Source organism: Bos indicus x Bos taurus, chromosome 2 (assembly GCF_003369695.1).
Source record: "Bos indicus x Bos taurus breed Angus x Brahman F1 hybrid chromosome 2, Bos_hybrid_MaternalHap_v2.0, whole genome shotgun sequence".
NCBI classification, from domain to species: Eukaryota; Metazoa; Chordata; class Mammalia; order Artiodactyla; family Bovidae; genus Bos; species Bos indicus x Bos taurus.
In genome coordinates this window covers 71,890,383-71,914,491 of record NC_040077.1, presented here as the reverse complement: position 1 = coordinate 71,914,491, position 24,109 = coordinate 71,890,383, and the positions used below count along the sequence as shown (strand labels likewise).

At 45.6% G+C, this 24,109-nt stretch overlaps 1 protein-coding gene across 6 annotated transcripts in view; it reads right to left on the bottom strand.

The window, feature by feature from the left end:
- RALB (RAS like proto-oncogene B) overlaps nt 1-24,109 on the bottom strand; it is a 75,068-nt gene that overhangs the window by 25,557 nt on the left and 25,402 nt on the right. Inside the window, exon 1 of one of the 6 annotated variants that reach the window (XM_027562631.1) lies at nt 22,513-22,755. The exons of 4 other annotated variants lie outside the window; for them this stretch is intronic. The gene's annotated coding sequence lies outside the window, so the exon portion shown is untranslated. Of the gene's footprint in view, nt 1-21,840; nt 21,865-22,512; nt 22,756-24,109 lie in introns of those variants that run through there. One more of the 6 variants, XM_027562639.1, reaches the window with a different exon arrangement.

The following is a 24,109-nucleotide window of genomic DNA, read 5'->3' as shown; positions in this document are numbered from 1 at the left end:
ACATGACTCTGTGCTAAGTTGTGCATCTCTGCCCTTAGAAAACTCAATCTAAGGAAAGACATATAAACAGAGCATGGAAGCAGAACTGCCCACATGCAGTGATAAAGATGGGCCAAGGTCTGATGGAAAGTGTAATGAACTCTGGGAAAAGAAGCAGGGAAATGTTCAACATTGAGTCTGAGTTCATTCAGCAGTGGGCGTGAGAGAAGGGTGCTTTCCACTTGGAACAGAGGGCACGTGCCAAGCAATGGTGGCAGGAAGCGTCTTGGCGGGTCCTGATGCCACGTGACAGTGAAGCACAGGTGTGAGGCAGGAAAGTGCCAGGTGTTGGGTCTCAAAAGCCAGACTGTTCATTTACATGCGTGTCTGCTGTCGCTTCAGTCGTGTCTGACTCTTTGTGACCCTATGGACTGTAGCCCGTCAGGCTCCTCTGTCCTTGGGATTCTCCAGGCAAGAATGCTAGAGTGGAGTTGCCATGCTCCCCTCCAGGGCATCTTCCCAGCCCAGGGACCGAACCTGCAACTCTTTCGCCTCCTACATTGGCAGGCAGATTCTCTACCACTAGTGCCACCTGCGAAGCCCTGTTCATCTACAAATGAACCTAAAACACTGTCTTTAGAAACATATCCTACAGAAACAGGGAGCCACTGCAGGGTGGGTCCCCCAACCCAACCTTGCTGGAAGGCTTCGGGTCAGTAAGAATGAACATCTACCCTCCCACACAGAAAATCAAGCCAGCTTCATTTAGATGGCTTGGCAGGGAAGCAGAGAGCTGGGCGGTGCTTGTCCTGTGTAATGTTCTATAGGGCTCACTAGCATTAGACTGGGCTCCCTACCACTTAGTGTTGATTCAAATACAAGAATGCATATTTATCTGAGAAGTAAAATTCCGAAAATAAATCATGATATGCAAACATAAACCATGCAAATGTGTGTTGTGAGGAGGGGGTGGTTTCTACTGCGCCCCAGTCCCCTGGGCTAACATGGTCATGAGTCTTTCCTAGGCTGGAAGAAAACAAATTGGTAGGTGGAGTCAAAATGAAAAATATAGTACCTTGTCTGTATCATAGGGTTGTCATAAAAATCAAATGAGAATTTAAAAATTCAGGAACAAATTTACTCCTCAGTCCTCATAAAATTCAAGTGTCCTGGGTAAGACGGTGCACAAACGCACACAGGGAGTGATCCAACACTTTACACACGCCAAGAACTGCATTTAGCACTTCTTCTTCAGATAGTAACCTGGATACTACTAACAGGCCATCATCATAATATTTCAGTCTCTCAGAATATTATTCATGTTTTTAATCCTTGAGATAATCAAAATGGGAGAGAATCCTAAACCTGGGACACTTTAAGCACCAAAATAATTACTGGCAGTAAGGAAAGCAGACACTAAAAAATGAGGAATTCACGAATCCATACCTATAAAAAATATTAAACAAGGGAGACAGGAGGGCTTCCCCTTAGGGAAGAATGCCAACAGCAGGCAAACAAACACAGGGGTGGGAAAGTGAAAAAAACAAAAAAATCAACATTTTGCAGCTATCAGAGTAAAGACTGATTCAGGCAAGAATGGTTAGTAGATGCTAAATCTAAAGGGGAGATTGAGATGAGGAACAGGATATTTGCACGGTCTTAAAGTGTCTCCACAGATTACTTATGAATCAGACTCTGCACTTGAGTAAGCAGCACTATTCTAAGTGTCAGGACAACCCCCAACTGTTCAAACCATTTCCTGTTACAATCCAAACTAGGAACAACCCAACCTAAATTAGGTCATGAAGGACCCTCCCCCCAAAACAGCATTCTCAGACATGAAGGAGCCCAGGAGACAGATGGATTGCAGGGACAATAAACACTGAATATGAAAAAAGAAGAGCGCAGTGATGCCATCTATGCTGCTGCTGCTAAGTCGCTTCAGTCGTATCCGACTCTGTGCGACCCCATAGACGGCAGCCCATCAGGCTCCACTGTTCCTGGGATTCTCCAGGCAAGAACACTGGAGTGGGTTGCCATCTCCTTCTCCAATGCATGAAGTGAAAAGTGAAAGTGAAGTCGCTCAGTCATGTCCGACTCTTAGCGACCCCATGGACTGCAGCCTACCAGGCTCCTCCATCCATGGGATTTTCCAGGCAAGAGTACTGGAGTGGGGTGCCATTGCCTTCTCCCACCATCTATGCAGGCAACATCATTTCCCATCAGCACTGAAAATCCTATTTCTCAGCATCTAACACCTATTATTACATCTAACACAAAATATTACATCATTGTGACAAAATGACTGTGTATGTGGGTATTCGTGAGAATAGAAATTGACAGCACTGAGTCCCTACATCACTGTCTTTTTAATGATATGACACAAACTTCTGATTTGTAAACAGTCTCACACACATTCCCTGGACAGAGAGGTAGGTAGTGTCTTCTTCATGTGCATGTCTCCAGGGCCTACAGAGAATCAGAGACCTAGAGATGCCCAGAGAATGAATAAAGAATGAACAAACGATGAGAGAAGAGCTCTAAAAAATAAAAATAAGGACACATTTTAAACAATTTTCTGTAGTAAAAGTACATTTCTCATCTACCTTCAAGGAAACATTGCCTCGAATGTTACATTGTGAACAGTGATTCTAGAAGGTAAGCAATTAAAGCAGCAGCCCTCCCCAGAGGTTTTTATTATAGTTTAGCAATAAATGCTGTTAGCTACAAAAATCATAATTTTTAAATGCACACATGTGCACATGTACACAAACATGCTCAGCAGCCAATCTGAAGAGACGAGTCAAAGATGAATAATTATAGATCAGAAAGATAATAACTCCAATAGATTGAAACATATCTAGCTTGTTCACAATGATATTATACCAAAAAGCACCTTATTCATCACCTTTGGAGGACTAATAAACAAATCATTATTTTAAAAACTGGTAAAGGAAAAGAATTAAAATTTATCTTGCTTCCCTCATGCCAACTGTGAAGCGAAGATTCCCTTAACAAAATAGTCTAACTAATCAAGAACAATACAATTTGGGATATCACCACTTTGCAACTCCTCATGAGTTAAGAAATCAAGGTATCGGGGGAATTCCCTGACGGTCCAGTGGTTAGGACTCTGTGCTTTCACTGACAAGAGTGCAGGTTTGATCCCTGAAAGGGGAATGAAAATCTCACAGGCTGTGTGATGCAGCCAAAAAAAGGAAAAGAAGTTGAACATCAGTGGCTGCTAACATTACAAAACAGATACAACTTGACATCTTGAGAAAGACACAAAACCATGAAAGACGTAGTCTTTCAAAAAAAAACACACAACAAAAACTTCTAAATCTAACTACTGAATTACTGGAAGTGCAGGCCACAGAGGAATATGCTGAATATACCAGACACACCGTCAGCAACACAGAAGCTGCAGAAGCTCTGCGCAATAAGCCACCCAGTTCCGTCAACAAAGTTCAAGAAAAAAAGATGAAGAGGGAACCTGTAAATTATGAGACCTAAGAGTCATATCAACTGATTAAAACATATGGACTTTATTCTGATCCCAAGCTGAACACACAAACACACACATAAGAAGACTAGAGAATTCTGAACATTTGGCTGGATTGGATAATACTAAGGAATTATTATTTAAAAATGTTTTTTCAAGTGACTACATTTAACTTCATTACGAATGAAGCTAAATGAAATATGGAATTTGTTTCAAAGTTATCAAGGGGAAGAGAGTGAGTAGGGACATAGAGGAAATAAGATTAGCCATAAATTGGTCAGAAACTGTTGAAGCTGATTGATAAACACAAGGCAGTTTGTTTTATTAGTCTTTGCCCTTTTGTTTAAATTTGAAAATTTCCACACTAAACAGCTTTTTAAAATAATGAGGACAAAAATATAGGTGCCTGGGTCCCACTCCCCTAGAGATTCCAAATTAGGCACACGGAAACCTAGGTTGTGTCCAGGTGATTCCAATTCACGCGTAGATTGAAAACCATCCCATTAGACTGAGTTCTTTGAGAACAGAGTCTATTTTGTTTACTGCAATGGGTCACCCATTACCTATCACAGAAAGCATATTTAAATATTAACTGAATGAACTAAGATTGGAGCCAATTTGTCACCTTAAATTTTGAAACAGCTAGAATACTCATCTGGGTGGAAGCAATCTGGAATTCCTGCTTTCTAATAACTGTTAGCCGACAACCTCACAGTTAACAGTATGCTACCACCTTTGTTTTTTCAAGGGCCATAGTTCATTGCTATCTTAAGAAAATTGATTCACTTTTCACAAACTGATTCAAAATTATTTTCCTGATTTTTCTAGTATCCTGGTGGAGATGAGAAATACCATCACTCAGCTCTTCGATGTCATCCCTAGAGATGATCTCTTTATTTTTCATTCATCCCATCAAATGAATTCTTTTCCTCTTCATATTCACCACCTAACCAGAGAATCTTATTCACCACAGACTTTTCTATTGAACTTCTGTTCTTCAAATTCAAGTACTATAATCATCTCCATATATTCACTCTGCAGTTGTAAAGCCTATAGAAATAGAGGATCCCTGAGTAAATAAGAAAGAAAGTTTTTAAAAGACTGTCTTGGGAAAGTGTAGAATTTTACCAAGGATAGGGCAAAATCATGAAGGTTTAGAACAAATGCTCACCTCCAAAGAATGAAATAAATTTAAAGAAACAAAGTGATTCTGATTTGAAAATTCATTCTTGAATTTTCACAATTAGAATAGAGTAGAAGAGACTTCCCTGGTGGTCCAGTGGTTGAGAATCCGCCTTCTAATGCAGGGTACATGGGTTTAATCCCTGGTTGGGGAACTTAAGATCTCACATGCTGTGGGACAACCAAGCCCACGCACCACAACTAGACAGCCCGCAGGCCATAAAAGAGAAGTCCCTGAAGACCCAGCAGAGCCGAGAAAAGAAGCACCAGACAGAAATTCTACAAACCAGGAAACATGTCTGTTAATACTGTATCAAATTCTATCAATACCTAAATTTTAATTTTTACTAAATCAGGTTTGGAACATTGTTAGTGTATTTATAGCAACACTTTGGAATCCTACCTTAAATCATCCATAAAAACAAATGGATAAGCCATGTTACATCATAAATTCCAATTTATGTTTCAATTTTTGATGGACACACTCCCAGGACTAAATTACTACTTTAGTTTCTTAATGATGGTCTGCTTATCAATCTTTATATTGAGGGGAAAAAAAGTACAAGTTGCTTCATCTTCTCTCAGTGAAACCTAGACATTCAATTCAGGGCAGTATTTCACAGATTTGCTTACACACTCAAATCTTCCATATGACGTGTGTGGTGGGAGAACGTGTCTACGGCAAGACTGCCTGTCTCCAGATGCAATGTTGTCAAACCACACATTTAATCACCCAGTAAAACAGTGGGTGTGTACTTCCACATGCTATTTTATTTCTTGCCATAAATCACTAAACTTCTCCAAAGCTCTCCCAACTCTCCTTCAAAATAAAAAAGCAGAGGACTGCTTACAATAATAACACATTAAGAATAACAGGCCCTTTGCGTAATCTCCAAAATATTCAAACAGCTCATACAACTCAACAATAACAACATGATCAAAAAATGCGCAAAAGATTTTAATAGACATTTCTGCAAAGAAGACATACAGAAGGCACATGAAAAGATGCTCAGTGTCACTAATTATTAGAAAAATGCTAATCAAAACTACAGTGAGATACTACCTTACACAAGTCAAAACAACCATCATCAAAAACCCTATCAACAATAAATGCTAGAGAGGGTGTACAGAAAAGGGAAGCCTCCTGTACTGTTAGTGTTAGTCGCTCAGTCATGCCCGACTCTTTGCAACCCCATGGACTGCAGCCCACCGGGCTCCTGTGTCCATGAGATTTTTCAGGCAAGGATACTGGAGTCAGTTAGCCATTTCCTTCCCCAGGGGATCGTCCCAACCCAGGGATCGAACCCGGGTCTCCTGTAGTGTTGGTGGGGATGCAAATAGATGCAGCTAATATGGAGGTTCCTTAAAAAGCTACAAACAGAACTACCATATGATCTAGCAATTCCAGTTCTGGACATATATCCCAACAAAACTTTAATTTGAAATAATACATGCACCCCCTATGTCCATAGCAGCACTGTTCATGATAGCCAAGACATAGAAGTTGTCCATTCATCTGCATTAGCAGATGAATGGACAAAGAAGATAGAACATATATACAATGGAATACTACACAGCCATAAAAAGACAAAATAACACCATTTGCAGCAACATGGATGCAAGTAGAGATTATCATACTAAATGAAAAAGACAAATACCATATAATACCACTTATACATGGAATCTAAAATATGGCATAAATGAACCTAACTACAAAGCAGAAACAGACTCCCAGACATAGAGAACAGACTGTGGCCACATGGTGGGGAGAGGGACTGGAAGTTCGGGGTTAGCAGATGCAGACTATTACATAGGAAATGGAAAAACAATAAAGTCCTACTATATAGCACAGGGAACTATATCCCATCTCCTGAGATAGATAATAATGGAAAAGAATAAAAGGAATATGTGCGTATCTATTATGTACACATATGTGTACATATGTATGTGTGTACTTCAAAGTACATGTGGTAAAGTGAATTTTAAAAAGATTTCACTACATAACACACAACATACACAATTAAAGTACTGTCTGCCTAGCATCCTTTTCCAGAGACGGCTCCCCTCCGCCAGCCTCAAGGCTGTTACAGGAGGAGGACAGGGCTGAGGCAGATGAGAGATCCATGTTAGTATCTGGCCCCATCCTGGGGGAGATGCTGATTCCCAGGAGGGCACCTGACCCAAGTTTGGGTGGGAGGCTGAGAGGGCTGGGTCCATGGTGGTTGCAGCTGGGAGAGGAGCCCTGGGGCAGAGCTGAGAGAGAAGCAGGAACCACTGAGGCCCTTCAAACCATGCACTGCTCCTTCCAAAAGGAGGGCAGTCTCCCAGCTGGGATTTGGGAATGTCAGTCATTTGATTTTTTATGAGGCACCAGAAATCTGGGTTTTTATATGCAATCTCCCTTTTTTCAACGTTAGTAAATCAAATCTGTTTTTAAAAGCACTGTGAGCAAACAAAGCATGTCTGCAGGCCACTCAGTTTCACAAACTGACAGCTGTCCTTTTTGCCAAGTAGGAGAAGCTGATCTACAGCAAGAAAGAGGGACAGAGCCGCACATGGCAAAAAACACTGGCCAGGCCCAGCAACATCCGGGGTGGTTGTTCCAGCCATGCCTGAGCCCTGCACATCCTCTGCTCCTTCCTGTGGCTTCATTTTCTCTCTGAGTCAATGGCATACACTTGCACCCTCCCAGTATATCCTCTTTTGGGAAAGCGGGGGAGGTGTAAGTTAGGAGTTTGGGGTTAACATATATACTCTACTATATATAAAACAGATAACGAACAAGGACCTACTGTTCCAGCACAAGGGAACTCTACTGAACAAGTTCCAGCACAGGGAACTCTACTCAATATCCTGCAATAATCTATAATGGAAAAGAATCTTCAAAAGAACACACACACACACACACCCCTGGATCACTTTGTTGTATACCTGAAACTAACATGACAATGTAAATCAATTATACCTCAATTAGAAGGGAAAAAACCCTCTGTGGCATGATGCTGCTTACCTGACATTTCTGTCCCTTCTTGCCCAAGGCTCCAGGTGACAGCACACAGAGCTTGGAAGTGTACAAACAACTCAAGCCCAGAAACTGAGATCCAGGCAGGGCCAGGGGAAAATACATAAGAACACTTCCTCCAAAACGAACTCCAACATCAATTCTGCTAAAGGAGCTTCCAGGGAATCCCAGCACTCTGCCTCTGTATGTCAGGACTCTTGTCCACGATGAAAAATGCCCCCAGATGAAAGCAACTTAAGCAAAAAAGTCCTGGATTGGCTCACACAGCTGATGTTCAGGAACAGAGCTCACTCCAGGGACCCAGACAGCAACTCTGGGATCCACACTTTCTCTGTTGCTGGTCCCCCCAACCATCGCACCTGCCCCCACCCCCAGATCCCTCGCCATCAATGCTCAGACCCGATGCCTCCTCCTGTGGTTTTCCACAGACACCTCATGTGCTCAGAGAGGCCTCCCGGACCTCACATCCCCCATCCCCTGCCCTGACTACAGCCTGCAGTTCCTTTTTTTTTTTCTACTTCCTTGTTTTTTGCTGTTTATCCCACTACAGGTGAAACTCCATGAGGCTGGCCCCAGGGCTGCCTTTTCCCTCTCATATCCTGCCACTGTAGGGATATTTCCCTTTATCATCAAATAAAGCATGCTGCAACCTAAGTAACACGAATTTTACCCAAACTACGGTCATCATGGGAGAAGGAAATGGCAACCCACTCCAGTATTCTTGCCTGGAGAATCTCCATGGACACAGGAGCCTGGTGGGTTATAGTCCATGGCACTGCAAAGAGTCGAACATGACTGAGCAACTCACACTACATAATTATGGTCATCATGAAATCTGCTGCTGCTAATTCACGTCAGTCGTGTCCAACTCTGTGTGACCCCATAGATGGCAGCCCACCAGGCTCCTTCGTCCCTGGGATTCTCCAGGCAAGAATACTGGAGTGGGTTGCCATTTCCTTCTCCAGTGCATAAAAGCGAAAAGTGAAAGTGAAGTTGCTCAGCTGTGTCTGACTCTTCGATCTATGGACTGCAGCCTACCAGGCTCCTCCATCCATGGGACTTCCCAGGCAAGAGAACTGGAGTGGGGTGCCATTGCCTTCTCCTCATGAAATCTAGCACATGGCATATATATGACATTTGGGGATTCATCCACATCTTATTTCTGGTCAATCAGTTCAGTTCAGTTGCTCAGTTGTGTCCGACTCTTTGTGACCCCATGAATCAAAGCACGCCAGGCCTCCCTGTCCATCACCAACTCCCGGAGTTCACTCAAACTCATATATTTATTATAAGCACCATTATTTCTGGTACTTATAGTCAAAAGCCTAAAAACTGTAAGCCACTACTTCCTTATTTTAAAAACAAAGGTTGACAAATGAATAATATTAATATATTGTCTCAGGTTTGACAAGTTGCCACTAAAAATTTTTAATCTCTTAAGGTTGTTATTTCAGTCTTCTTTGAACTTATTCTGAGGCTGTTGTTATTAGTGATGAGATACCCAAAAAACAGATTACCATCACCAGGTAAAGTAAGTTTATTTATTTGACAAGTCTACACATAAATAAAAAAACTGTAGCCTCAGTGGTTGGGTGTTTCAATCCAATATGCAAACTCCCTACAATTATACCAGAGATACTCTAAAAATTAGAGCACCTAGTTTTTATAGGAATCTCATCATTTCACCCACTGCTGTCAATGAGGATTTATGGTCACTTGATTGCTCTCTGATTGGCAGTGGCCTTTCTGACTGGCCATCTCTTGTGTGACTTTGCCTCTTAAAAGGGAGCCAGGGCCCCTGCAGGGGACAACTGAACCTGGGTGGTCAGGTGACAGGAATAGCAGGACAGTTGCTCTGAGCTCCAGGGGCTGCTGGTCACCCAGCCAAGGGTCTCTACAACCACAGATTCACGAGGGCCACTGCTCAGCCTCCAGTAAATCTTTCTAGAAAATGAAGATGCTCAGACTGGACCTCTCCATTTGGTAAGTGTGTACCGTCTTATTGCTTTTCATGATACAGGGATTCCAGGAGTGATGATCCTGGCAGGAAACAACTGAAGTCTGAGTCTTTCTGTAGTCTTAGCCTTTCCCACATGGACTGACTCAGAGAAGGAAACTCGAGTGTCCCCTCCCTGTGTGAGGCTGCTACAGCCATCAGCACCAGGGAACAGAATATTTTTATCTTCTCATACAGATAGACTCAGTTTCCATTTCTATGAAAATACGGAAGCTGAATTAAATGATCAAAGTTCCTTTCCAATTTTTTGCAGGTTTTTTTTTTTTTCCTGAAATTAGGCCTGCAAAACAAACTAGTGCTCCCCTGTGCCTAAGGAAATTTCTTTTAGTTGTTTCTGTTGCCTAAAGCATATCTCTAATCTGTTTTCCTGCCTAAGGCGGGGGGAGGGGGAGTGGCAAACAAACAAAACTAAATAAAAACAAGCTCAATTGACTAAAACAAAACCACGGAATGCTCTGAGTTGCTCCTTGGAAGCCTCTGGTCTATACCTCTGGGCACAGGTTATTCCTTCCTCTTGATGAAAGGTCCACCTGAATATCTCCTCCACCACCTCCCCAGGCCCCACACCCCAGTGTAGCTGACCCTCCCAGTCCATGTGGGCTCCCATACGCACCACCACCACCCATAGCTGCACTGAGATGAACAGTGTTTTCCTCCTGGATGTCTGTCCCTCCCACTACATTGAGAGCTGCCGTGTGCCTGACACTTAGGAGATGCTCAGACGCTCAGTCCTTGATTAAAAAAAAGCAAGTTCTCCCTCTGGGTTGAGAGTCCTCAAAAGGACAAGTGGTAACTAGTAAGATCTGAAAAGTTAATTTGCTTAAAGGGTAACATTTGTGAACTACAAGCAAAGCAAGGAACAAGGGGAGGTAATTTTCAAGCTCTGATTTTTTTTAAAGAATGTGTAATCACTTCTGAAATAAAGACCTCTCCTACAAGACCCTCACTCCCAGTAGAATCTGGGGATCTCACAGGCCTTGATGAAGGCCACCTATTTAGACAGACTTAAATTCCTTCTACCTGCAAGGGAGTCACGAAAGCTACTTCACTTCCTGATGGCTGAATGTCAAGTCCGGAACTAGCATACATGGCCCTGTCCTGAATGATGTATCCCAGTAAGACCCTGTTGAGAGGTGTGCTACCAGAGTTTCCACTTCTGCATCATCTACTGGCACATCACACACACACAAGCAGAGCTGTGTGACCTGGAAGGTCTCTTAACTGGTCAGTACAGGGCTGGGAATAGCTGCCCACTGTCCTGCCTCAGGGTCCCCACTCTGAGCCCGACACTGTGTGGCTCCTTTAGTGGACTGGGGTGGGGCAAAAGAGACCTGCAAACGTGGTGTGAAATCCTGGAATTGATGGATCAGAAAACTCAATGAGTGGCAGAAATGCACAGGCAACAAGAGTACAAGCTCTGAAACAAACACCTGGGAGGAAGTGTACAGTCCCTGGGACAGTCAGGTTCATAGAAATGAAAAGTAGACTAGTGGGGGCCAGACTGGGGGCCAGGGAGGATGGGGTGAGTGTTTAATGGGCACCAAGTCAAGGCTATGATTTTTCCAGTAGTCATGTATGGAGGTGAGAGTTGGACTATAAAGAAAGCTGAGCACTGAAGAATTGATGCTTTGGAACTGTGGTGTTGGAGAAGACTCTTGAGAGTCCCTTGGACTGCAAGGAGATCCAACCAGTCCATCCTAAAGGAGATCAGTCCTGGGTGTTCTTAGAAGGACTGGTGGTGAAGCTGAAAATCCAATACTTTGGCTACCTGATGCGAAGAACCGACTCATTGGAAAAGACCCTGATGCTGGGAAAGATTGAAGGTGGGAGGAGAAGGGGACGAAAGAGGATGAGGTGGTTGGATGGCATCACTGATTCAATGGACATGAGTTTGGGTGGACTCCGGGAGTTGGTGATGGACAGGGAGGCCTGGCATGCTGCGGTCTGTGGGGTTGCAAAGAGTCGGACACGACTGAGCGACTGAAGTTTCAGAAAGGGATGACAGAAATTTTAGGAGACAGAATACTGTTGATGACTGTACAACAATATGATGTACTTAATGCCACTGAACTATACACGTAAAAATTATTAAAATGGTAAATTTTATGTATATTTTACCACAATTGTCTTTTTGTTGTTTGTTGTTGTTGTAGCTATATACCAACTGCAGTGTGGATCAGGAGAAAAAACTGCTCAGCTTAAAGTCTGAAGCCTGCCCCAAGGGAGTTAATGACCTTGGTTAAGTTGCCTTTTTCAGCCTCAGTCTGATGCATAAAATACACAGGAGATCGGTATCCTCGGGGTCGTTATGAAAAAAACAAGAAAACACCTATCATGATACCTGGCTCTCAGTAAGCACTTTGCTTTCTGAATATCCCTCTGATATCCTAGAAAAATCTTGAGAGAGAAATTAGCCAAGGAGCCAAAGCTACCCCGATGGCATCGCCATCGTCAGTGTCCTCTCCTCTAACCGTTCCGCCCCAGCCTCTACCTACTAGCTCACTGGCTCATGTGCCTGCCGGCTGCCACCTCCATCTCTGAACTCGGGCGCACTGGACTCCTGCAGCTTCCCCAGGTGCCCCACCCCGCCATAGGCCCATTCTCCTCTTTGCCGGGCCTGAGGCCCCAAGTCCCTCCTGCAACTACGGTCTCCTCCCTCCCCTGGCTCACGATCCTTCCCAGCACCTGCCCCTGGTGTGCAAATGTTGCTGGAGCGGGAAAGAAAGTCACTCAGCCAGACTTAGGAAGCGTCACCTTCAGTGTGTTTATGATCACACACCAGGAGCCAGCGTTCACTCTACACTCCCAGAAATCTCCCTGCGAGGCTCCCCAGGCCCTCCCCATGCTAGCTCTCCACCAGTGACCTTACCGTATCTCCCCAGACAGAGGCCACTGTTCACCTCCAAATCTACCAGCACCTGTGCCCGCTCCCTCCTCATCTCCTGCTCTCAGCAGAGGCCAGCCTTGCACAGATTTTGGACACCGTGCTGCCCCACCCCCATGCCCAAGAACGTCATTCTGCCGTCATCCTCTTTCTTCTGCATCATTAATCAGCCTTTAATCCCTACAGGGTCCTCTCCAACAGCACACAGACACATTCTGTTTAACCTGCATCCTAAACACACCCCCTTGGTCCCCATCTGTCCCTCTAGGCAGTGACACAAGTTCTCTGCAGGCCTGGTCATCTGGACCGGTGCCTCCCAGGCAAATTACCAGGGAATCTTGTTCAAAGGCACATCGGATGCAGCAGGTCTGGGGTGGAGCCCAGGCTTCTGTACTGCTCGGCCCCCGAGATGCTGCTCCAGCCCCAGACCCCACTCTGAATAGCAGAGTCCAGTGTTTCTTCCCTCACACCTTCATGTACGACATCCCTTCTAATCCATCCCAGCACAGCTTCAAGGAGACCCGTCCCATCAAGGTCACCAATAAACTCCACATTGCAAACTCCAATCAAAGCATTCCTTCCTCCTCACCAATCCTCTCCAGTTCTTTTAAAATGAGCTGTAGCAACTGGAACAAAACCGTGCCCAGAAGGGGAAGGCCCCTAGTGGACCACCCACAGACCCCTCTCCGTCTCCCTCGGGCCTCTGCACCCTGCACCTCTCACGGCACCTGCTGTTCCTCTGGCAGCAGTGGCACCAGCAGAGGCTCCTACCAGGCGTTCCTTCCCTACCTGGCTTCCTAGTGTTAGTTGCCCCCAGAGCTCAGGCTCCCCCTCACCTCTCTAGACTCTCCCCTCGGGGATCCCATTTGTCTCAGCAGCTTCATCGGCAGCCCCAAACTCTCAGAACACGGGCCGGAGTGCGCTCCTGACCTCCAGACTCACTCACTCCCCTCTGCCTTGTGCTGCCTCTCTCAGGGAGGGTGTCTCACAAGAATCTCAAACTTTCTCAAAGTACTTTCTCAAAGTACAACTCTTGCTTCCCTGCCACGTTAAAACCTACTCCTCCTCCATTCTCCATATCCAATCATATCCAGGTCTCATCATTAAAGCCAAATACATGAGTCACCTTTGATTCCCCTTGCTCCTTCCCCAACTGAATTCATGACCAGTTCTACTGACTCCACCCAAAGCCACCTGCTTCCTCCACCTCCTCTGCCACAGCTCGGCCCGCCCACCAACTACTGACCAGTCACAACCTCCCAGTTGACCTCTTATCGCCACTTCAGCCCTCTGCAACATCTTCATGCAGTCCCTGCTGTGTGTCCACAGCCCTTTAATGGCTCAGTGTGAATGAAATCCAAACTCTCCACCCACCAGGCCCCCAAGACCGGGAGGCACCTTCCGGCCTGTGTGCCTTCTTCCAGTTTGCAGGGTCTGCCAAGTGCTGCCCTGCAGGATCCCTCTCACACACTCTCTGCTTCTCATCCTGCTTTTAGGGGGACCAGAAGCAAGAAGACACACAGTACTGTCAGGAAATTGAAGAAAGGCCCTCAGGGCTGCCTGGAGCAGAAAGGGAGAGGCGGAGCCCGGCATGAGATGAAGCTGGAGAGGAAAGCGGGACCAGGGGCTCAGCAGTTTAGAGATGTTAGACCTTCTGCCGAGCGCACAGAAAAGCCTTCCAAGTGTCACAAGCAAATGGGTGACACGATTAGACTTGCCTGTGAGGTCCTTGTAGCTATAGTGTAGAAAAGCAGAGGGGCCCAGAGTTGATGAGGAGGGGCAGGGGGGGGCCAGAAGGCCTGGCCTGAGGGAACGACAGTGGACACAGGAAAGGTGACCAGACTTTAGAACTACTTAGGAGGTTATATGTGAGTTATAAAGGATATCGGAGAAGGCAATGGCACCCCACTCCAGTACTCTTGCCTGGAAAATCCCATGGACGGAGGAGCCTGGTGGGCTGCAGTCCATGGGGTCGCTAAGAGTCGGACATGACTGAGCGACTTCACTTTCACTTTTCACTTTCATGCATTGGAGAAGGAAATGGCAACCCACTCCAGAGTTCTTGCCTGGAGAATCCCAGGGACCGGGGAGCCTGGTAGGCTACTGTCTATGGGGTCACACAGAGTCGGACACGACTGAAGTGACTTAGCATAGCATAAAGGATATATATTTGGTCATTCAGATAACCTAATTAAAGTGCTCATGTGTGAAAGTGTTAGTCACTCAGTGGTATCCATGGATATCCATGGATATCTTTTCGACCCCATGGATTGTAGCTCGCTAGGCGCAGAGTTTTTCTAGGGACAAATACTGGAGTGGGTTGCCATTCCCTCCTCCAGGGGATCTCCCTGACCCAGGATCAAAGCTGGGTCTCCTGCACTTCAGGCAGATTCTTTGCCAACGAGCCACCAGGGAAACCCATGCTCATGTGCAGCTGGTCTTTGTCCACAGTTTCTGGCTCACCGCTCTGACTCTTGGAATTTTCTGAGTGACGAGAGCAGGGGGAGCGTCTGTCGTTATGTCTGGTCCTGTCCTCAGTTCCTGAAACCAACTCAGAGGTATAAAGGTGAAATGATCACCTCATTGTTCACAACAAGTCCCTTAGGACCACAACTGGGGCACACCTACAAGCTGATTTTGGGGCTCCACCTCAGGACACCAGGGGAACTGACCTTGCAAAGATGGTTGGAACCTTCAGCCCCACCCCCTGATTTCTGGGGAGGTGGGGATTGGAGGCTGAATCTACCACCAGCAGCTGATGATGTGATGAGCCATGCTTACGGAACGGGACCTTGATAAAAACCCAAAAGGTGAGGTCAGGAGAATTTCCAGGTAGCGGAGCAAGTGACCATGGGAGCCTCCAAACTCCACGAGGACCCTGTCCTGTGAACCTCTTCACTTGGCTACTGATTCATACTTGCTAACATCCTCTGTGATAAAGTGGTAATTTAGTGATTAAACGGGTCTGCTGAGTTCTGTGGGCCACTTCAGCAAATTAACCAAACCCAAGCAGAGGGTTTTGAGACCCTGTAGTCGAAAGCCAGTGGGTCAGGCATACAGATGATGACTGGGCTTGTGACTGGCATGTGAAATCCAGTCAGGGTGTTGTGGGTACCTCCAAGTTGTAGGCGGTTGGGCAGATACACAGCCTGGACCTGTGACTATGAAATGTGGCCAGTCCTGTGGGACTGAGTCCTTGACTTGTGGTGTCTGATGCTGCCTCTGGGTAGCGAGTGTCACGGGTGAGTTGATCTGCAGGACACCCTGCTGGGGTCAGAGAATTCCTCAGTGATGTGACCCCACACACAACCCACATTGGAATTGGGTGTAGAACCCTTTTAGGAGTTAAAAAATGGCACAGTTAATGAACGAATATATATAACTTGAGATTTTTAAAAGGCTTAATATGCGAGGGTGAGCAGAGGTACCCCTCTGGCTGAAATCCATCCATCCCTACGATGGGATCAACTCATGCACAGTGAATGACTGGCCACAGACCTTTTCCTGTTTTTACTAGCGGAAGGGGGTGGGAGGAAGGAGGGGGATGATGGGAGAGGCAGGATAAGAGGAGATGAAGATACTAGCTCATAAATTAGGGCAGCGGATGGGAAAGGGGCCAAAAACAGGAAGAAAGGAAAGGCAAATTGTGCTGACTTCTCCAGTCTGCCTCCTGGTGACTCTTAACAGCCTTGAACTAGGTTGGAATGAACAAAAGCAATTCTCAGAGGACTTCATTTTCTGAAATTACAGTTTAACATGATTTATGAAGCTTCTTGTTATAAATATGCTTGAGTTAAAGGATATTTGTCACATCAAAGCATTAGAATCATAGAATTTTTAAAGACAGGAAAAATATGCAGATCATTGACTCAGGCTTCTGGCTCGGGGTCCCTAAATCCTTGTCTCCACAGACAGACACTCCAGAAAGATTTCACTGAGAAACTAAAAGAATGAGGCCCTTCTCTCCAGGTTGATAATTAAAATGTGTTAGGCTTTCCAAATGGCTCAGTAGGTAAAGAATCCACCTGTGAATGCAGGAATCGAAGGAGACACGAGTTCAATCCCTGGGTAGGGAAAAATTCCCCAGAGGAGGAAATGGCAACCTGCTCCAGTATTCTTGCCTGGAAAATTCCATGGACAGAAGAACCTAGCTGGCTACAGTCCCTGGGGTAACAATGAGCTGAACACAATTGAGCAGAGCAACCACAGTGTTTCAGAGAGAAATGAAGAATTGCTAGGCAAATACTGTCCAAAGATTTAAGGTAATTGGAAGAGTGGCTTTTTTTTTTTTTACCCTGGAATGCCATAGTTTATTTACTGGTCTTAGTGTCAGGGCTCTATAAGCACTTTTTCTTGTGATTATGCCTCTTCCCTGCCCCCTTTAAAAAAAAAACAAAACTTTTTATTGTGGAAAGTTTCACACATATGTAAGGGTAGGAAGAAGTGTTTAATAAACAGCCTTGTACCCAATCACCCAGGTTCTCTGAGACTTTTTCAGCTACTTTGCCAGTGAGTTTTATGTTTAAAAAATACACAGATGATTAATGACTAATTTTATGCTGTTCATCAAGATCATCATTTTGGCAATCATTTTTAACCAATTTGTTTTAGGGTTAAAAAAAAAAAGAACTTCAGATGTTCCATTTGGTTTAGGAACTAGCAAGATTTTAATTTCTAATTTCCAAAGCTACTGAATATTTGGCTAATTAATCCTAGCATCTGATTATGAAGGACAAGAAGAAAGAACATAAAGTTTCAAGTATAACATTAAAAGTTCTAGAATAGTAATCCAGCTGCATTTTAATCTCCTGTGGTACAGACTTCAGGAAGCACATGAAACAAAACCTTCAAAAAGAAACCATTGAAGCTAGTGTCCAAGAATGCTAATGGTCCTTAAGCTTCCAAAGGGCAGTCCACTCCCACAATGCACCGGGCTGGTCTGTGTGCTGGCAGAAGCGATGGTATACTTCCAGATTAGGTACCAGGTTACCACATTTTCCAGCCTGATCATCCTCCCTTTCCCTCTCAGATCACCTGCTCTCAGGAGAAAGAGAGCGAGCTCCCAAGTTGTGAAGAGTCCTGTAGGGCGGCCACTTGGTAAGGACTGAGGCCTCCACCCAACAGCCATGTGAGTGCCCCACCCTAGGGCAGTGACCACAACCTCGGCAGAGACTCTGAACAAAAGCACCCAGCCAGGCTGTTCCCAGATTCCAGAAACTGTATGATTATGAATGTCTGTTGTTTCAAGCTGCTAAATTTGGGGCAATTTATTACACAGCACTAGAAAATTCATTCAAAAGATAAACTTTAGAGGTAGGCAGTCACACAAGGCCAAACTACTCTATTTCCTTCAACTCATATACCAAGCAAAATTACATAGCTTGGAGTATCAATATTTTAATTTGGATCAGATCGAACTTAATATTCTGTATATCAATTCCCAATCAGTGGGCCTAAAACATACTATATTAAAATTGCCCACAAGGCACTGACAAAAGCAACAAAGAACAACAACGTACTAGCAATTACCTATTTTTTTAAGTTTGTTTTTTTTTTTAATGTGGACCATTTTAAAGTCTTTATTGAATTTATTACAAGATTGCTTCTACTTTATGTTTTGGCTTTTTGACCACGCAGCATATGAGACCTTAGCTCCCCAACCAGGGGAGCTGCATTGGAAGGATAAGTCTTAACCACTGGACCACCAAGGAAGTCCCTAACAATTATCAATTAATAACACCTGTTTCTGCATTTAGGTTTCAATTTTTCTAATGGCAAAAACTCAAAGATTTGTCTATAGCAGTAACAGAGAACACCCAGGAAAACGACAAGCACTTGCTTTTTTTTTTTTTTTAAGGGTAATATAAACATGAAATTGAGACCGGGCTTGCATTCTGTGGTTGCTATGGTAACCACAAGCACCTACCCTCTTTGACAAGCAGCATTCACATTCTCTTCCATTCTTCCTACTCTCACCCACCCAAAAGCTCCCACGTCCTCTTGCCTTCTTTGCCCCTCTACTTTTTGGACCATCCAAGAATATGTACATACTCACCCATATTTGTATTCACAGGAACCAAAAAATGAGGAGCAAAAGGAGACAGCTCATGGTCAAGTGTCCAAGACCAGATACTCAGCTGCCATTAGTCAGATCAGGGGGTCTGTGTGAGCAGACATCTAATGCTCAATGAATACCAGTTTCCTTCCTCCTCCTCACCTCCCCCCAGGCTTCCCGGTATGGTGAGAATAGCTTCATTTTCTCTGGTACTTGCTCAGTTCTCCTTCATTCAGACTCCTCAGCAACTTGCATTCACTTCAGAAAAACATCCAATGGGCTGTTTGTTGAGAGGTACAGGCAGCCCCCAACTTAGGAGGTAACCTACAATTTCTCAACTTTATGATAGTATAAAAGCAATATATATTCAGTAGAAACCATACTTCAAATTTTGAATTTTGATCTTTTTCTGGGCTAGCAATATACAGTAAGATACTCTCTTGTGTGCAGACAACCTATATAGACATATCTCCCCAAAAGATATACAGATGGCCAACCAGCACATGAAAAGATGCTCAACATTGCTAATTATTATAGAAATGCAAATCAAAGCTACAATCATCTCACACCAGTCAGAATGGCCATCATTTAAAAGTCTACAAATAATAAAATGCCAGAGAGGGTGTGGAGAAAAGGGAACCCTCTTACACTGTTGGTGGGATTATACATATATTGGTGCAGTCACTATGGAAAACTGTATGGAGGTTCCTTAAAAAGCTAAAAATAGAACTACCATATGATCCAGCAATCCCACTCCTGGACATATATCCAGAGAAAACTAATTCAAAAAGATACAGGCACTCCTATGTTCACAGCAGCACTATTAACAATAGCCAAGGCACGGAAACAAGCTATATGTCCATGGGAAAATGAATGGATACAGCAGATGTGGCACATATATACAGGGGAATACTACTCTGCCATAAAAAGAATGAAATAACCTCATTTGCAGCAACATGGACAAACCTAGAGATTATCATACTAAGTGAAGTAAGACAGACAGAAAAAGACAAATACCACATGATATCAGTTATGGGGGGATCTTAAAGAATAATACAAATGAACTTATATTCAAAACAGACCCACAGACATAGAAAACAAACTTATGGTTCATAAGGGAGGGTGAGGTAGGGGAAGGAGGGGAAGGGGAGACAAATTAGGAGGTTGGGATTAACATATATACGCGACTACATATAAAGCAGATAAACAACAAGCTCCTACTGTATAGCATAGGGTACTTATATATCCAATATCTTGCAGTAACTTTTAATGGGAAAAATCTGAAGATGAATATATATATGTAAGTATATGTGTGTGTTAGTCGCTCAGTTGTGTCCAACTCTTGCAATCCCATAGTCTGTAGCCTACTAGGCTCCTCTGTCCATAGAATTCTTAGGCAAGAATACTGGAGTGGGTAGCCATTCCCTTCTCCATATATGCATGTATATATGTGTATATATTTTTTATGTATGTGTATATATATATGTATCACTGTGCTGTACACCTGAAACCAACACAACATTGTAAACCATCTATACTGCAATTAAAAAAAAAGACCCTCTCCTGTGATGATGGGCCACAGCCCCATTCAACATAGGATCATGAGGGTGAACAACTGATACAGAACAGTCCATACCCTCCAAACCCACAAAGCCAGTCTGCCTTCCACTCTGAATACAGAATTCAATAGGTTACATCAGATATTCAACACTACAAGACAGGCTTTGTGTTAGGTTATTTTTTTCCAAATGGAGGCTGAGGAGTGCTCTGAGCAGGTCTAAGGTGGACCAGAATAAGCGATGAGGTTCAGAAGTGTATTAAATGTATCTTTGACTTATGATATTTGTAACCTATGATGCGTTTACCAGGACATACCTCACCCTAAACCAAGGGCGATCTGTAATTGGAGCCAGTGAAAAGTGGGCCTCTTGCTATCACCCTGAGACAAGTTACAGCTCCCGGGGCTACTTAGTACTGTCCTTCTAGGTTGTTACACTGTCTCCACATTTAGCTTTCAGAAAACAGCTCCAATTATGTTTCTAACATCCACAAATCCACTAAGTGGATAAGAATTAAGTAACTGAATGCAAAGAAGTATTGTGGGATGGGGTGATGTAGCACAAAGAATTGTCTCAACTGGGTGATTTAAAAATTTCCAGCATCTCAAGCTAATCTTGGGCCAAGGCAAGAACCTTGAATTAAGGCAAGAAATCAGAACTTTTACACTTCTTCCACCTTCTACCAAGACTCACTGAAACCAAATTTACAGCTCTAATTCTCTTTTCCTATCTTTAGATGTCCAGTCCTGTATCTCCCACCACACACACACACAATAAAGTGTCTAATTAACTTATCCCTCCACTCTTTTTCACACTAAATCTTGGGAAAGGTTCTACTCCTTTGGCATAGTTGGGAAATCTTGCTCATATCTCAGATCAGAATACCCACTGTTTCCAGGGGAAAATAACATGAATAGAAAGGAAGGAAAGACCCAGATGGGGTCAGAAGACAGACTAGCTGTCCCAGCTGAAACCACACAGAAGAGATGTGTGTCCGTGGCCTTTTTCCCACCCCAACAACCATCTATCCCCACTACCACAAACAGCACCTCAAACATTCCTTACTTTGTTTAATACTAACAAGTAGGTCAGCTATTATCACCTTTTCACAGCTGTGGACTCTGCAGCTCAGAGAAGGGCAAAGCCCTGCTCAAGATCACACAGCAAATCAAGTTTCAGAATCTGGACCCTCCTGTTCTTCCCAATTTTCAATGCTACCTTTCATGCTCAGCCCATATCTGATATTCCAATGATACTGCTCCAGGTTGAAGGACCATTGCCTTAAATTGTTTGAATTCTTACATCCAAGAATCTTACTGTCGTGCTTATAACATGGGTCATTCACCCAGTGAAAAGATACCCTATCCCCTCCGATCATTAGTACCCACTATCCATCCTCAAAACCTAATCCTCCCCGCCCCCCCCCCCCCCCCCCCGCCCCAAATGAGGTTAGGAGACCAGGACAAAGTAGAAAGTTCACTGTTCTACGAAGGTTGAGACCAAGTCACAGATAACTCCAATGAGAGCAATCAGCCAAGTCTCCCTCACTGGCAATTCTAAATGAGTCCGCCAGACAGGAGAGCTTCCCTCCACAAGAATCACCTGAAAGCAACGAAGTTCATCGTTTCTAGATTTACCTGAAAAAGAACACGGATACGAGCCTGGGTGCAGCTGTTGCTGCCACTAGCCGTCTGAATCCACCACGGATGACCTCCTAGACCTACCGGGGGCGAGAAGAGAACCACGGGCAGGTTCAGGTGCGCCCGAGAAGCCGCCCAACGCCGGCCCCTCTCGGGAACGAGCCACGGGTAGGGGCAAACTCAAGCTCGTCTGCAACACAGGACCAAACCAAGTCCGCAAAGAGACCACACGACTTCCGAAGAGCGGCCCCGGGTCAGTCCACGGCCAAGTTCCTAAAGCACTAACAAGTTTTTGCAACATTCACAGACTCGCCCAGACCACAGCAGCGACTAAGGGCCTGAGGAAGTGGACCATCCTTGGCAGGAGGCCCGAAGGGCAGGAAATGGAGGCAGAGGCCACTTGCAGGAAAAGGGAAGAAGTGGCAGGCTCGGGGGTTGGGGGGAGGGGGGAAAGGCGGGGCGCCGTCCCTTTTTCCTCGGCCCCAAGCGGGTCTGGGAGGATACTCACCCCAATCCTCGTCCGAGTAGGGCCGCCACCGCCAGGTCGCCCTTGGGCCACAGACCTGCGCGGAACTGGGAGTAGAGGCCACTGGCCCGGGACGCGCACCCGCTCCCCGCGCGCGCCCCACTTAGCCTGAGGGGGGACCCCTGGAGCGCGGACACCCTTACCTGGGACCCGTCCCGCGCCGCCTGGCCGTCCGCACCCGCCCCTGCCCTTAAACCGGCTCCGCCCGCTTCTTCGCCTCCTCTGGGGGCCGGACCCCAGCCGGGCCCCGCCGATTTGTCATTGAGCAGCCTGCCGGCTTCCCCACCCCTGAGCGCGCGCCCGGCGTCGCCTAGGCAACCCCGCCCCTCCAGAGCGCGCCCTGCCTTCCGCTCCTGCCCGACCCCCCGGAGGCCGCGCCCCTCGCGAGCGTAGTAGCCAATCTGAAGCGGAACTTCCAAGCCTAGGGCGGGAAGGGCGGGCTCGACACCCTGGCCCCGCCCACCTCCGCTTCTTCCTGTACAGGGCGGACGCGCTGCACGTGACCGCTGCTGAGGTGAAGGAATCCCAGCCGGTCTGGGGACGCTGGGTGTGGTGGCCAGGGTGTTCCCGCCGTGGGTTTAGGTCAGGGCGAGGCCAGAGCCCTGGAAAGCATAAGGGAGGGTCAGGCCTGATATAGAGAAACCAAAGTAAATCACGATGCGGCGGCGCGGGACGCGCGGACCAGGGCATCCCGAGGCGGGACCTCCGCCTGCCGCCGGGACTCGCCAGGCTGATAACACCCCATTAGCAGTAATACGGCTGTCGGTGCCAGCAATAACTTGGCCCAGGTGACGTACAGGGGCTGGAATTCTCACCCCAGCCGTAGCCTTGATGCAGCAAGTTCAGTGGGCCGATAGGTTTTACACCCACAGTATGTCCCCGTTAAGGTCCTCCAAAGCCGGGGAACTTGTTCTTTGCATCCAAATAGGGTTTGGGTTGCTTTTCCTAACCGCCCATTCCTAGAGCTGAGTCCTACCCTCACTCCACTTGCCTCCGTAGGATTTTTGGCCCCACTGGTCCCACAAAAACCTCACGGCTTGTCCATCACACACCCTATAGCAATTACTTGTTTAAATGACCGCTTAAAGGTTCGTCTAGTCAAGGCTATGGTTTTTCCTGTGGTCATGTATGGACTGTGAAGAAGGCTGAGCGCCGAAGAATTGATGCTTTTGAACTGTGGTGTTGGAGAAGACTCTTGAGAGTCCCTTGAACTGCAAGGAGATCCAACTAGTCCATTCTGAAGGAGATCAGCCCTGGGATTTCTTTGGAAGGAATGATGCTAAAGCTGAAACTCCAGTACTTTGGCCACCTCATGTGAAGAGTTGGCTCATTGGAAAAGACTCTGATGCTGGGAGGGATTGGGGGCAGGAGGAGAAGGGGAAGACAGAGGATGAGATGGCTGGATGGCATCACTGACTCGATGGACGTGAGTCTGAGTGAAGTCCGGGAGTTGGTGATGGACAGGGAGGCCTGGCGTGCTGCGATTCATGGGGTTGCAAAGAGTCGGATACGACTGAGCAACTGATCTGATCCATAATCTCTAGGGATGGAAACTATCTCTTGTTCAATTTTATATCCACAGTAGCTAGCATCGGTATAATTAATTCTTTCCTTACTGATAATTATACATCAGGGTGCTGTGTGTATTATGAGAGGCTTTGTGCTGTGATTAAATTGCTATGTATAAGCAACAAACAGATTCAGGCAGTCTATCAAGAGCTGAAGCAAAAAGCACAGAAG